The sequence below is a fragment of the Arachis hypogaea genome, chromosome 10, assembly GCF_003086295.3.
Source record: "Arachis hypogaea cultivar Tifrunner chromosome 10, arahy.Tifrunner.gnm2.J5K5, whole genome shotgun sequence".
NCBI lineage: Eukaryota > Viridiplantae > Streptophyta > Magnoliopsida > Fabales > Fabaceae > Arachis > Arachis hypogaea.
Window position 1 is genome coordinate 12,790,234 of NC_092045.1, and position 13,066 is coordinate 12,803,299.

Below are 13,066 nucleotides of genomic sequence, written 5' to 3' on the forward strand. Positions count from 1 at the left end.
AGCCTCTCTCTCTCTCTCTCTCTCTCTCTCTCTCTCTCTCTCTCTCTCTCTCTCTCTCTCTCTCTCTCTCTCTCTCTCTCTCTCTCTCTCTCTCTCTCTCTCTCTCTCCTCATTTACAGCATCAGTGATAGCTTCTTGTCTAATCAGTGACTCCTCATCCCCCTTCTTACTTTCCATCCCTTTCTATACAGTCTCTCCTTCTTTCCTTCTTTCATTCTCTTATTCTCCCCCTTATGTTCCTTTCTATTCTTTTCTTTTGGTTTATAATTACTGTTATGTATCTTAAAATTTGAAAATTAGAGATACGATTTAAGATGAAGATAGAGTGTGTTGAAGAGAATGAAAATAATCAATGATAAAATTGAAAAGGAAAAGTTGACTAGCAGTTAACTATAAAAAAAATGATAGCAGGAATAAAATTAGAATATTTTAAATGTTAAGGATAAAATTGAATTAAATTAAACATTAAGAATAACTTTAAAAAATTTAAAAAATATTAGGAACAAAAATTAAAGCATGCAACATGCACATAAATCACACACTTTTTCTTTGCGTTCCTTCTTCTTTTTCGTGCATTTTTCTTTTATCGTCGATCTTTTACTACTTTTATTATTGCATTTTTTATTTCTTCTCCTTTTTCTTCTCGTTCGGATATTATGGTAACATTTTTTAATTCTTTTTTTTGTGTGTAATTTTTATTCTCTTTTTTCTTTTGTTTTTATTATTATTAACAATGTGAAATAAGAAGAATGATGAGAAAGTAAAATAAGAAGGAGAAGAAGATGACCATAAAGAAGAAGAAGAAAAAGAGAAAAAATTTGAATTGTTGAAATTTATCTAAAAAATAACACCGAAATATTTTAACTATGACACAAATTCTTGTTAAGTAAAAGGGTGAAACAAAAAGAATTATGAGAATGTGAAACAAGAAGGAATAAGAAGAATTATAAGAAGGTGAAATAAGAAGAAGAAGAAGAAGAAGAAGGAGGTTTTGAATTGTGTATAAATTATCAGGAAAATAACATCAAAAATTTTTAACAGTTACATAGAAAGTTTTTTAATTTTAACACAAGAATTTCTTAACCGTGATAAAGAAAAATTTTTAACCAATTAAAAGTTATCAGAAACAAAAATAACACCAAAATTTTTTAGTTGCGACACAATTTTTTTAACCGTGACATATGAAATTTTTTAACTAATTTAAAGTTATCAAAAATAAAATAGCGTCAAGATTTTTTAACCGTGACACCGGAATTCTTCCAACATATCTTTTTCTTTTACTTCTTTTTTTCATATTTTATCTTTTTTTTTCTTCCTCCCGATATGTTCTTCTTCCTTTTCATGTTTTATTATTGATAAAAAATATTCTGTATCTTCTATGTTTTATTTTAATATAAAAGATTTTATCTAAACAAATTTATTTTAAAATTAAATTTGTATATTCCTAAGTTCTAAATAATAAACTATCTTATAATTTGATATAGAAATTAATTCAAATTCTGTATTTATTGTGACAATTTTTTTTGTATTTTACATAACAAATTTTTGTGCTTTATATAAAAATTTTTTGTTTTATTCTTTTTTATCATCACCATTATTATCATATTTTTTGTGTTCTGTTTTTTATTTTTTATTTTTACCCTTTATAAAATTTTTAAGATTATACACATAAATAAATAAATAAATAATAGATAAGAAGAAAAAAGAAATAATGTTAATAATGATGATGAAAAAAAAGAAAAAAATAAAAAAAATAAGGAGGAAAAAAAATAAAAAATAAAAATAATCGAAAAAAAAAGCGCATATATGTCATAATTTAATTAGACCCAATTACTTAAATGATAAGTTCAGTAATTAATAGTCTAGAATTACTGTTATTTGTAGAACCGATATATAAAACAAGTTATTGACGTAAATAAAAATGATAAAGTTTGAAGATGATTTATCTTAGGGGTGTGCATGGTCCAGCCCAGTCCGAGACTCGACCCGGCTCCGAATATGTTAGGGACTAATTTGGTGTGATTTTATCGGATTTAGACTGGGTAAGAGTCTCAAAAATAGACCCGGTCATTATTTCGGGTCGGATCTGGGTCATGGTTCGGGTCACCCGAAATCGGTCCGGTCGCCCGATCATCATACACAATTAATATTTTGTGTTATTAGCGATGGATGATGACTATTCTTATGTGGAATTTAAGTATTGTAAACCTTAGTATTTTGTGTTATTAGTTATTATAAGACTATAAGTTAATGTTTTATGTTTAAAATGCATAAAATTTTAGACTAATTAATGCATAATATTGTGTTATTTGTATTGATTTAAATATTTGGTGTTATTAGACAATATTAGTATTGATTATGGTTATGCTTTAATTTTAGAGATGAGTTGGTTCTAGTTATATTTTTCTAAGTGAATTTTACCATGTCAAATAATGGTTGGAGTCTTGAAAATTTGGATATTTTCACATGCTAGCTTATAAGAAGGTATCAAGGTAATGTAATGTTGATGGCCCGGTTTTCACCTGGTTTTTACCGATATGATCGTGGCCTGAAAGTGTACAGGTTTCATCGAGTTTAGGGTCAGGTTCGGGTCTCATAAATAGGCCCGGTATATATTTTAGGCCGGATCTGAGTCACATCAAATCCGGTTTCACCTGCCCCTTGCACACCCCTAATTTATCCTGCCACAACCACTCAACAACGTTTTTATTATTTTTTTTTCCAAAATAGCCCATTTTACCCTTCAGTTCCAGTTTATATTTATACTGTTGCTATTCGTTCTTCTGTTCTCCCATCATTCTTTCTTTCCATCTATTTGCTGCTTCAATTCCTCTTCACTTCAAGCTTATCGTCATCTCCTCTTGACATATCTACATTGTTTGCAAAGCCCATGCTGTTGCAAGCTTGTAACCGACATATTGATATAATTATCTATGATTTTTTTAAAAAAATTATATATATCCATCCGATAATGTTAAAAAAAATCAAACTTATATTATTTAATATTAATTAATTTTAATAACAATTAATAAATATTAAATAAAACAAATTTTAATCGTTTTTTACTATCAAATATTTTTTATATCTATAATCAGTTAATCACACGAAATTAATAAATGTAACATTGTTGGTGTCTCTCTTGATATATAGGAAGCGTGACGGTGTTACTGGCCTCGAAAGGTTGACTTGATCTGTTGACTAGGCCTCGTGGGGTCGAAGGTGAGGGTTGATGCTTATTTTGATTTTCAAGATTATTTTGGTCGAATTAGTAAGGTTATTATGAATTACAAATATTCTAGGAAGACAATTTAAATTTTAACAGATAAAAGATAAAGTTATCAATTTGAGAGTACCTTTATACAACTTTTATGCAAAGTTAGTTTTACAAGTATTTATTTAGAAGTATTTTTTTTAATTTAGGAGTTACTTGAATAAAATTGTAGAATATTATAAAAAAATATTAAGTACCGTTAAATTTGTTGGTGAATTTTAACGTCGCGTGTTACCGTAAAATTTACAGGCAAAAATGGAAACTATTGTGCCGTGTCAAACTTTTACTATCAAATTCGCTATTCCGACGATAATATCGTTAGTAATAGTTAGAGGAAAAGTAGGAAACTTGGCGCGGATTAGTAATTATCGGATTTATTGGCGAATAAATTCGACGGTAACTCAATTTAGTGTGACGCAGTATTTTGGTCACCCGCAAAATGTTAATTTCGAATTTATCTGCAAGTAAATTCGATGGTAACTAGCCCTAAAATTCAAAACGCGAACCTTCTCCCCATTCATTTCAAATCCCCCTCTCTCTAACCCTCTCTCCAGCCCCTTTTTTCATTCTCTCCCCTTCGCAACCCAGTATCAGCCGCGAAACCTTCTCTCTCTGTTCATCTCGTCGTCAGCTACCTCAACACCGACAGTGACCACTTGTGCAGCAGCTCCACCAGAAGCTGTCACTGCATCTCCGTTCTCTGAGTTCTTTTTGCTCTATTCAAAGCTCAAGTTCTACGATCACTCGTTTTCTCTATTTTAGTTAATTTAGGATTTAGTTATATGTTAATTTCTAGTTAGTAAGAGGAATTGGTTATTATTACTTTTGCTGGTTAGACGATTTAGATTAGGATTAGGACTTTTCTAATTAGAATTGATGTTAGTTTATATATAGTTCTTCTTGCCCTGTTGTTTGATGCTTTTGAATGCTAAGTGCTCGATTATATGCCTCTATGTCTAATTTATGTTTTAGTTGATAATTAGTATTATGCTTAAGTTAAATTTAATTTTTAGTTTTAGCTAGAGGATTTAAGTTGTTATATTTAAAGTATTAGGTATACTATGTCAATATATGAGCATTAATTTTAGGATTATTCTAATTCATATGTATAGTTATTGAAGAAATCATTTATTTTAATGCAACAATTAACACTCATTTTTTAAATCTTGGTGAAATTTAACTTAATTTCCTATATTTTAAATAAATGTCTAATAATTAACGTTACATACATGACATTCTTTGATATTTAAATATCAATATATATGATGCCCTTATTAAAGTTAATATATTCTGCTAGAAATATTGTTAATTTAATTGAGTTTTGACTAATGTTGTGGATTGAGTTTAGTTAAAATTTTGGGAACCGTAAATGTGGATATGTATCTAATTTTAGGGGAGGTTATGCCAAATATTTTTTGAAATAATATAAATGTTGAAGGATTTATGTTGTATATGTGTTTATTAGTGTTAATTGGTATTCTCTTTGTAGACATGACGACAGGTAACAGAGGTGTCACGAGTCAGTCTCGTGGTCATGGTAGATGGAGGATTTCTACCGGTACCCCGTCGATCCCTGTAATTTCATGGGCGGGTTCACCAGATAGTAGTTCATTATAGTTTTGAACCCCAACTACGTGGCTCATTCTACTACGCTCCCTCCAACTCCAGCGACAGAGATCGCAGTGGGTGATTCCTCTAATGCGTCTCAACCACATGCCCCTCCACTAAGGAGAAATTTGCTGATGAGCAGTTTGCGGCCTATTATGAGTTTTAATTAATTTTAAGTTTGAAATGTATTTGGTTTAAAGTCAATTAACTATCATCCTAATCACAACGTGTGTTATATAGTAGGACTATACGTAGGAATTGGAGGCCGCGACCCAGTAATCTCAGCCTAGTGGGGACGATCCCAGCTTCGATGCCTCAGTCATAGATCCTGACAGGGTTTGGCATGAGACCGCCTTTGAGCCCTACAAGAATCGCGTCCACAGGTTGGGGTTGTTCTTTGCCAGCAACCTCCACACCTCCATATTGGCGGTTTCATCTGCCTTTGCCTCTGCCACCAGTCCTGCCAATCCCGAGGAAGTTGTCAATTTGAGGGAGGAGATGCATAAGCTCACACAGGAGCTTGACTAACAAGTTTAATAGTCAGAGGAGAGGTACAATGAACTTCTTACACAAGTGGGAGACATCATTGCCATAATGGTGGAGCTAACAGAGAAGCTGGAACGGTTAGAACGTTTGCGAGACTAGATAGCAGTATACAACGAGTAGATGCATGCTGGAGGCAGCAACGCTACTAGTACCAGCAGCGGTTTTGCTAGTGGATCATCGACATCATCACCTAGTCCGCCACCAAAACAGGGGGAGACGACTATGACAACGATTAACGGGATCCATAGGGTTTAGAGATTTAATTTATTTTATGTCTATTTTATTGTATTTTACTTTTTTGAATTTTTATTATATTCAGATCCTTGATATTTAATAAAATCACCAGTTGATTTCTAGTATTTAGAATTTGTGCACTAATTTTGTAGAATTTTTTTTTAATTTGACTACTAATTGTGCAAAAAAAAATTTCATACCGTCGAATTTATTGGTAGAATAATTCAACGATAAATACGCGCCACAAAATATAATTTGGTGCTAAAATTATCGTCGGAAAAATATGATGATAACCAACCGCTTATTTTCATCGTATTAGTTGCAAAATCTGACGTAAAATCCATCGGTAATTACCGTCGGATGAAATAATCAGCCGGTAAATATTTTCTGGTGCCGTTTATATCGTGAAATATATTATAAGGTTATGATGTTTTCAGCTTCTCTTATGTGGGTTACTCTTTTCATGAGTTATTCTCATCATAAGATGCTTGATGCCTTATTGTGGTCTCTCTTCATATGATGCTCTTAGGCCTATATATATTCAAGGTTGTAACATTCTCCTTTAATAGTAGATGATGGTGATAATGTAATAATTAACCTCATAAAATTGAGTTATTAGAAATTAAAATGAGTTACTAGGAGTTAGTATCCTCTTTGTAACATATTCTTTGGTATCCGAGAAAATACTTAATCATCAAATCGGTTTCTTAGAACTTCTTATACTCTTAAATTCGGTTCTTGGTATTGGGCTTATAAAAATATTCCAAAATAGACCTCCAAAATCGGTATATCTTTCTTTTCGAAAAAGATTTTTTGAGTTTCAGATCTCAACTCAAGTGTCTCATCCTTTACGGTGGAGCTTTTTATTTTACTTATTTTTTTTATAAAGTCTGAACTTTGACCATAACTTCTATCAATCGTAAGTTACCACATCAATTTATGAGTTTAGGAGTTAGATTTTTTAATCAAAGTTTTCATATTGTGATTTTAGGATCAAGAGCCAACATTTTCATTCCTTGAATGTCGAAATAATTTTTTCTTGAATTTTTTATTCGGTTTCATGGACTTCCCGTGGTAGATACCCCAACTCGTAGCTTGTAGTCTCGAGCGTCCGAGTTTTTGAAAATCTGATGAAGACATATCAAAATAGATTCAAGTTGTCAAAATAAATAATTATTGAATTGATTATGCATGAAAAAATTGAATTTTTTTGTGACTAAAAATAAACTAAACAAAGAAAAACAAAACAAACAAAATAAAAGAACTGCTTAAATAGAAGGATAGTCCCGTTTAAGACTACTCTTAAACTCCTCCCAAGGTGAAGGAAGCTCCACATAGAAAAGTTATAACTTCATCGCCATTTTTGCCATAGTATCTGCCACCGTATTTGCATCTCTCATAATCAAACGAAAGTCAACACGCCAATTCCAATGAATGATATCTCTTATTTTGAGCACCAACGAATCAAAAAACCAAAAACCATCTTGAGTAACAAGATTAAATGCTTCCACGCAATCTATTTCACAAATAACATCTCGTTGACCCACATCCCAAGCTAAAAAATATACTCTCCAAATAGCAAACAATTCTCCTTGAAGAATATTATTACTCTCAATCATTCTCAAACACCCCATTTGCCAACTCCCATTATAATATCTAATAACACAAGCAAAACCAGCACTATCACCTGAATCAAAATAACTAGCATCACAATTAATCTTAAAAGTACCAATGGATGGGGGATTCCAAAAACCATTTAGAGTAGAGGGAAGGGACATACGTTGTAATTCAAAAATATTCCTAAGCTCCTTTTCTGAAGTTAATGCCAGATAAATCACTTTTTCCGGAGGCCAAGTTTCATAAGGATTAAAGATGTCATTATTCCTTGCTCGCCATATCCACCAAAGTCCCGAAAAGAACTTGAATTGATGCTCTCTGCTATGATACAAGAACCAGTTCTTCAAATCCAAAGGATAACAAGAAATATCCAACCTATGCCAGACAAGCTGAACTTTTGGACAATCCTAAATACAATGTAAAACCGATTCCTGGCTAGAAAGACATCTTAGACACCTATCCGATGACGACATCCCTCTTCTAAAGCGAAAACTTGCAGTAGGAAGAGCCTCCTTAAGACACAACCAAGCCAAAAACTTGTACTTTTCCGGAACAAGCTGACGGCAAAGCCAAAGCCAATTCTCCCGCTCCTCCCAACCAAACAGCTGCTTACACAACCACAAGTAACCATTGCGTGAGTTATAGACTTTGACAGCAGACCCACACCAATACCATCCCACTTCCGAACCTGCTTGTCTGGATTGTAAGAAAGAATATTACCTTTCAGATTTTGAGATAAAGGAGAATAAAAAGTATCCAAATGCCACCTACCAACCGACCAAATATCCTGTATCCAGAGATTCGAATCAGAAACGTGAACATAATCCATCTCATTAGATAACCGTCCTTCTCTTCTCCAGCTAGAAAACCAAAAATTCTGGTTCAAACCTCCAATACACCAAGCAAATCCATCCTTCAACACTTCCCAAGCCTTGCAAAGACTCATCCAAATGGGAGAGTCCTTGTTCTTAGGATAACTAAAATAGTCATATAGAGATGATCGGTATTTGGCATCCAACAATTGGACCTATAACTTGTTTGGCTACTGGAAAAAAGTCCAAACTAGCTTCCCAAGAAGAGCAATATTTACACAATAAGGATCTCTAATCACCAAACTTCCATATTTTTTTGGAGTAACCAGTACCTTCCAACTAACAAGATTCAATCCTCTTCCATCAACTTGTTCTTTTCAAAGAAAATTCCTCATCATAGACTCCAATTTACTAATGATTCCTTTGAAAAAAATAGAGACCTGCATCTGGTACGTGAGAATAGCGGCTGCAACAGAAGTAACCAAACAGAGTCTACCAGCCCGATTGAGTAAACTCCCTTTCCAGCTTGCTAGCCTACTCTGAATCTTATCTAGTACACCATTGAAAGCTAAACGGGTCACCCTAGAATGACTAAGAGTAACTTCAAGATACTTGCCCAAGTCCTGGACAAATCTGATAGAGGATACCCCAGTGAAAACCTTGTCTCTTTGTAGCTTTACAGAATAGAAGCAAGTCATCTGCAAACATTAAGTGGGATATTCTTGGTCCCCCTCTAGAAATAGCAACCGGATCCCACAAGGCCAAATTAACCTGATGACTAATAAAGCATGCCAATTGCTCCGTACACAACACAAAAAGATAGGGTGACATAGGGTCTCATTGTCTAAGACCTCGGCTAGGAGTAAATCCATTCAGATAATTCCCATTCCAAAGAATAGATAAGGAGGATGCAGTGACATAATTCATAATCAAATTAATTGTAGAAATAGGAAAACCAAAGCTCTTAAGGGTATGTGCTAAAAATCTCCAGTAAACTCTGTCATAAGCTTTCTCCAGATCAATCTTAAAGGCCAGTGTGCCTTTCTTTGATTTAGTATTCTTCATAAAGTGGAGGACTTCTTGAGCAATAATGATGTTATCAGGAGTTCCTCGTCCCGAATAAATCCTCCTTGAAGCGGGCCAACAATCTCCGCAAGATGAGGACGAAGCCTATTAACAAGGACCTTCGTGATGATCTTGTAAACAACATTGCAGAGACTAATCAGCCTGAAATCTTTCATAGATATCGGTGATTCAACCTTTGGAATAAGAACCGGTAAAGTCTTCATCATTCTCGGATCAAGAGTAAGACCGAAGAATGCCTACTTAACCATCTTCCAAACATCAAGACCAATGATCTCCCAATATTCTTTGAAAAAGAAATCTTGAAACCCATCAAGACTCGGAGCTTTAAAAGAGTTCATGTGAAAAAGTAGCTGTTCTGACTTCCTCCATAGTAACTAGTGCCATAAGATTATTGCAAGCTTCCTCATTCAGAGAAGGAAGAGGCATATCACCAAGGCAACCCAAATCAACATCATCCAAACGACAGAATAAGCTTTTATAGAAAGACTCTGCTTCTTGACTCAGAACTTCTGGATCAGTTTCCCACACTCCATCCTTGAGAAAAAGGCCATAAATCTTATTATGCTTCTTTCGCACAAGAGTTTGAATATGAAAGAATCTTGTATTCCTATTCTCGAACCTTACCCACTGCTCTCTGGACATTTGGAACTATAGGAGCTCTTCTTGCACTAGAGTATTATTATAATCATCAAGCAACTGTTGCTCTTTCTGATGCAAATAAATATTATCCACCACTTCCAAACACTTTTGTAAATAATTAATCTGCTACTCTAATTCACATTTCTTAACAAAAATGTTACCAAATACCTTTGAGTTAAACTCTAGTGAATTCTTCTGTACTTCCGAAAGCTTGCCATGAATCACTCTATTACCAAACCACCATGACTGATTTACAATATCCCTATACCCAGGATGAGTAGCCCAAGCAGCAACAAATCGGAAAGGTCGATTCCCTTTAGGCTGAGGACAACCTTTACAATGCATCAGAATAGGGCAATGATCAGACTGAAACCTATTTAAAACTTTTGCATAAGCCTCTGGAAAGATAGATAATCAACTACTATTTATACAGACTCAGTCAAGCTTTTTTGCCACGTCAACATAATTTTTCACCTTCCTGTACCAAGAAAACTGCCTCCCAATAGTCTTCAGATCAAACAAACCACTATCCCCTAATGAAGTAGCAAACATGTCTGCTCTTTGATGAGAAAAGTGACAGCCCTTAGATTCATGAGAAAATTTGACTTCATTATAATCACCAAGAACAATCCAAGGTCTTTGAAAAATCATGGATTGTGCAACAAGATAATTCCAAAGGAGAACCCTTTTATTAAATTGAGGACTGCCATAAATACCACTACACCTCCAAATTAAATTATCAAATTGAATCTCAACAGTAACACCCTAATCAAAAGCATCAATGAACTTACAATAAGCACCCTTTATAGAGGATAGAAACCAAATACCTCCCTTATGCCCCTCTGCTTCTACTATACCAGTAGAGTGATACCCCCACCTTTTCCAAAACAATTTTAAATGCTGAAAAGGGGAGTGAGTTTCAACCACAATAAAGGAAACAGGTCTAAATTTCCTAACAAGTTCCTTACAATGCACCCGAGCTAACTTATTAGAAGCACCCCTAATATTCCAAACAATCATATTTAAACTATCCATAAATAATAGTGAAAAATAAATAAGAACATAAACTTTAAATAGAATCACCAACCTCAATAGGTGGTTTGTCCTGCGGTACTGGCACACTTTGATCCTCAATAATTGCCACCTTCGGACCCCCTAACACTGCACCTTCCATGCATCCATCTACTAAGATTTCCTCCGTTGTGCCACCATTTTTATCAACTGGCGAGTTCTGCAGGGAGGAAGGCCGATGACACTTCGGTAGAGAAATTCTACGACGTGCAAGAGTTCTGCGCGATGGAGATGGCGTAATTTCATGTTTTTCTCGCTTCTCCATCCTAATGCCAATTGATTTGCCTCCATCACCATGCAAATTGGGCCTTGGAACCCTTTTCGAACCATACTTGTGCCGCTTTCCATCTTGGTCCTTCAAACCTGATGGCTGGCCCATTGTGAATTTTCCCTTATGCAGCACTTGTTACCATCCCTCTTCATCATTCATGCATGCCTCATTAACATGACCATCAGGCACGTGAGGAGCCAATGATTCCGTAACCATATCCTTCGCTTTAACAACTCCTAATTTCTCACCCAAATTACGAGAATTTTCACCCAAATCACGAGCTTCCGATTTAGCCTCTTTTTGAATCTCGGGGCTTCATTAGTTTTTTCATCACCAAAAGAATCACCGTTTCCTTCCAAGAACTCCTTCTCCATGCACAACGATTTATCATGCCCATACCGTGCACAAGTAACACAAATCAGTTGTAAAATCTCGTACTCCACTTCATGAGTCACACCCTTCACTATAATATATTTGATTATATGCAACCCAAGATTAATTTGAACACAAGTTTGGGCATATTTTTCTCTTTCTACAAACTTAGTGGCCAAATCTACTTTCACCGGAACCCCTATTGTAAAAGTAATTCGCAGCATTGCTTGTTCCTGGTAGCACCAAATTGGAAGTCCCGAGACTCGAATCCATACCAATGTTGATCCGAAGGATTTTTTGCATGGCCTAAAATCCACATCTCATGGCTTTACTGCAATATAGTGACGTCTATCAACCACGGGCCACCAAGAATGACTTTCTCACGATCTGCAGCAATATCAAATTTAACCAAAAAATACCCAAACCCCACATCCAACAAATCAAACCCTCCTTTGATGTGCCATACAATCCAAAGCTTATGCATAAGAGCCATGTAGCCATAATGCTTATCCAGCACCTTGATCATGATGGCTTCCTTATAAGGTTCAGCTAGACAGCTCTTTGCCTCCTTGGTAAAACTGACACTTGGTGGACGAGAATCACCCTGCTTACCTTTCACCGTCGCGATACCATTCCCAGACAAAGGCCTTATACTTTTCTGCACCAATGACTTTATCTCTAAAAGAGACCTTGGATGGCTTTTCTAAACCCTCTTGAGAAGAAGCCTCCTTAACACCGGATACACACCCACCCACGCTCTCCCTCTTATCTCTTCCGATGGCATGACCATCTTTCTCACCGTGTTTCACCCTCAACCACTCACTCCTGTTCTCTCCTTCTCTCATTCTCCTTGAGTACCGAGTACGTACTCTTTCTCTACTAGAGTTTTGTTTTTGTTTAGTTAAGTTTATGAAAAAATTGAGTTTAAAATAAAGAAATTATTTCTCTTAAAATAATTGCTTGATGAATTTTTTTATTTAAGTGCAATCTATCTAAATAAATATTTTTTCCGATCTAAAGCAATTATTTAGACAATTGAATAATGAAAATTTTCAATTTAGATTAGTTGACTCATGAATTTTTTTAATAAACAATTGTTCAGAGATTATTCCTTTATTTCTACCACAAATTCTTATATTATTTTTTAAAAATGATATGCTCTAAAAATTTCAATAAAATAATTTACATCGTTACGTGTAAGTATGAATGTGGTTTGGCTTTAAGGAGTTGAATTAGGATTTTCAACATTTTTTTTCATTAGTAGAGAACAAGTTTTCGTCTTCCAACTTTGTAAATTTCGATCTTTGGGTGTCAAGTTGTATTCTTTGTAGTAAATTTCCAAAAAAAATATTTTTTTCTTCACAACTTTTAAGTTGTTATTAAGCCTCGAAATCATCGACCATTTAATTGGTTTAGCAATTATAGGTCTTTCAAGTGTACAGTATTATGATCACAAATTGAAATTTGTATACCTTTCCATCTTTTTTGTGAAACTTTTATATTACCTGATTAAATACTTGTCTTTTGTGACCATACATT